Source organism: Artibeus jamaicensis, unplaced genomic scaffold, assembly GCF_021234435.1.
Source record: "Artibeus jamaicensis isolate MK-2021 breed Jamaican fruit bat unplaced genomic scaffold, CSHL_Jam_final contig_497, whole genome shotgun sequence".
In the NCBI taxonomy this organism is placed as follows: Eukaryota; Metazoa; Chordata; class Mammalia; order Chiroptera; family Phyllostomidae; genus Artibeus; species Artibeus jamaicensis.
Genome location: NW_026521863.1, coordinates 418,419 through 422,010, shown reverse-complemented (window position 1 = coordinate 422,010; position 3,592 = coordinate 418,419).

Sequence of the window (3,592 nt, the reverse complement as noted above, 5' to 3'; positions counted from 1 at the left end):
GTCTTCTGTTTTTATTACCAGTTTTCTGTGAAGAGATACTCCCTCCGACCATCCTGAGCATATTAAAAGGGGTGTCCAAGAAGATAGAAAGTCCCTGCTGTTCAGCACATGTGTGGGTGAGGCGGGTGGGGGAGGACAGTGGCTTCCTGATGGTCCACCGTGGGGGTGGGACACGTCCCCGCTCCAGCTCACTGACGGACAGCACGTGCCGTGCACGCCGTGGCCTGTGGCCCGTGGACCAGGCCTCTGTTGGGAGCAGGGACCGGTCCGTCCCGCGGAGACGCAGGAAGTGGGCGAAGAACCGGGGCCCGGGCTGCCCTGCTCGGTCCCGGGAGACACAGCCCAACCCGGACAGCCTGCGCCCGGCGTGCAGGTCTGCTGTAAACGCACGTCGCAGCCGCTCACCCACATCCCTGCCGGCTCTCCTGCCGAGCGGACCCTGAGCCCTGGGATCCCAGCCCGTCTCTGCCCCCACGGGACACCTGTGGGGCCAGCCCAGCCAGCCACGTGGGAGAGGGTTCTAGAAACGGTGAGCCAGGCAGCAGGGGTCTGTCTCGGGCTCAGAACAGGTTCTAAAGGCAGGAGCAGCCGCAGCTGGAAGGGGAGGGCAACTCATGGCCTGGCAGCCGCGCTGGACGAGGTCGGCACCGGCGTTGGGGAGAAGGAAGTGCTGGGGACACACAGGCCGCGAAGGCCAGAGGAGCAGCTGGGCCGGCAGCTCCTGGGCCTTTGTCTTCATGGCGACTCTGCCCCACAGGCATGGCTGTGCGTCTGTCTGTCTGTCGGGTTAGAGCTGGGAGGACCCGAGGTTCCCCCTGAGAAGTGCCCCTTGCCGTGGGCACCCCGGGCAGGGGGTGTAAGGAGAGCCACCGGGGCACAGGCTCCTTACTGCAGATGGTGAAACCCGGGTGACTCTCGGGCACCTGTGGTTTCCCAGCGACGCCGCGGGGCCTGTGGACCTTCTGCAGGTGCTGCGGGGACTCCGTGCTTGCATTTTCTCTGGCCGGCCGCCGGGGGGCGCCCTTTAGCAAGGCACCGACAGAGAACAGCTGGAGCCGCGCTCCTCCTGGCCCCGCTGCTGAGGAGAGGCCTCGCCAGGGTGGGGACTGACGAACCCGAGCCAGGTGTGAGTGCCGGCCCACGGGGGCAGGGCGGGCGATTCTGATACAGCGAAGTCACTGCATGTCAGCTGAGGCTGCATCCGTCATCCGGTGCCTCTGGAGCCAGTGGGGACCTCAGAGGAGGGGGCATCACCCGGGTGAACCGATTTGTGGCCAGGGTGGCAGGTGCGAACAGAATGGGGTCCTGACCAGATTGCACCCGGGGCGCATGCAAGCAGGCCTCTGACGTGTCAGGTGCTCACTCCAAAACGCGAGTGTTTCAGGGTGAGGTCAGAGGAGCCGGCCACTGAGCCGAGCCTGCACCAGCAGTTCCAGTCTGGGAGGCGGGTGGGCCCAGACTCACTGTCACCGGCATCGCCGTGAGGTCACCTATGCCCCAGGTGCACAGCCCTGGAGAACTGTTCCTGTCGGGGAGCACCCCTGGGGCAGACGGTGTCCCCGAGTCCATGGGGAGCGGCTGGTCACGCTGGGGTGCCCGGGAGCCACCACGGCCGCTCCTGGCTCCCCTTCCCTCCACTGCGGCCGGGACCAGGCATCTGGTGACATCCCAGAGGAGACCCCACCACCGGGGAAGAGGGACAAGGACAAGGATGGAAGCCTGGGAAGGACGAGGCAGAGGGAGGCCCTGGAGGTGGCACGGGACAGGGCCTGAGGCAGCCGTGGGCCCCACGGGCTCGCAGTCGGAAGGACATGCTGAGCGAGAGGGGCCGGGAACACGGACGGACGGCCGCCCACGGCCCCTCCGCCCCAGGGGACGGAGCTCAGTGCTGTGAGAGGCAGCGGGGGCCTCCCCTCTGGAGAAGGTGCAGCTGAGAGCCAGTGCCCTGGGCCAGGCGACGGGAGAGGCTGGTGTGTGCTCCGGGGCCGACCCCGGAGGGCCCGTCGGCGGGGGAGTGGGCAGGAGCTAAACTGACTAATCTGGGGAGAGTTGGTCTGGAGAAAGAGAGGGACCAGGCGAGGGTTCAGCTGGGGGAGAACAAGAGCTCGGCCTGGGGTGTGGGCCGTTCTCCCAGTGCAGGGAGCCATCCGTCTGTCCTTCCGTCTCCCCACAGGGAGGGACCACCCACTGGCCCCGGCCCTGAATGTCTCTAAGACAGACGACATTCAGTCACCCGCAGGCGGAGAGGTGCCGGAGGTGGCCGGGCGTGGCGGGGCCGTCCTCAGCAGGGCTCTACAAGCCCATCTGCCTTGTGATGTTTACCCACCAGGGACAAGCAGGAAGGTGTGAGTCGCAGGGACCTGGGCCGGGGGCCTGGAGATGCAGCGTCCAGCCGACAGGGACAAATGGTGGCCTCCTTTAAAGTCCATTGTGTCCAGATGGCCACCAGGACACCCAGCCACACCACTGTGTTCACACGTCCTGGGGGCCCCACCGCACCCCTCCCCTGGCCCTCCTCCCCCCACCTGGCAGGAATCCCGGTGGGCGCCCTGCTTTGTGCCCTGTCCTGCAAGCAAAGGCCAACCCAGCAGCCTCGGCGCCCAGGACCCAGGCATTTCCAGCCCCTGCTCTTCAGCATCACCTGGCAGGTCCTAGCTGTTCGCACCCCCCGGGGCTCCAGGTGGACACGGTGCCACCCAGAGCCAGGGAGGCAACAGCTGACTGCCCCCCATCCCTCAGAGCCCACCCAACCTGTTCTAGAACTTACCCAAGGGCAGGTCTGGTTTCATTCAGGATGCAGGAGTCGCCGTGGTCAGGAGATGAGCGGCAGAGCCAGCGGGCAGCAGGGGGGAGATGACGTCGCGCAGAGCTTGGCCCGCAGCCCAGGACCGGGCTGGCTTCCATAGTGAGGGGCACGGACGGCAGCCACTGCAGGTGACCCGCCCGGCAGAAGGCGTGGCGTGGACACGGGGTCCCTGTCTGCTCCAGTGCCTTGTACCTGTCACCTAGCTTCATCACACCTGGTCCCCACTCCAGCCCCATGCGGTGGCCAACCTCGGAGCTCAGGGCTTTGGCGGGTCACTGACCTGGAGCCGGCCAGGGGTTTTCCTCGGGGACTCGACTCCAGTGGGAGGAACCAAGAGCCCAGGCCTTGAACTGCAGCCCAGTTTTACTGCATCTCCAAGAGATGCCTTCATTCAACGCCGATTCCCCAGGACTGTGGAGTCCGCTGCCGCCGCCCTCCGTGCTGCCCATCATCGTTCTGTGCGTTTGCTCAGGAGCCGCACAGCCGTGTCGAGGTCGGGACTCACGCACAGTTTGGGAGCTGGCGGGGGCCTCCCTCCCGCAACCCGGCCGTCACAGGGTTTTCTGTCCTCGAGCCTCTGTTTCCTTGTCTGTCTGAACCCCAGGGCCAAACTGCCCAGTCCTCGCCCCGCGGCAGACGCGGAAACACAGGTGCGGCACAGCCTGGTCCTTGCGTGTAGATGGATGGCGTTGACTTACAAGTTGGAGAAGTCAGTGTTCTAGACGTTGAATCTTCCTAATGAGCGACACAGTATTTCTCCACTGGTATCATTTTTATATGAACTTT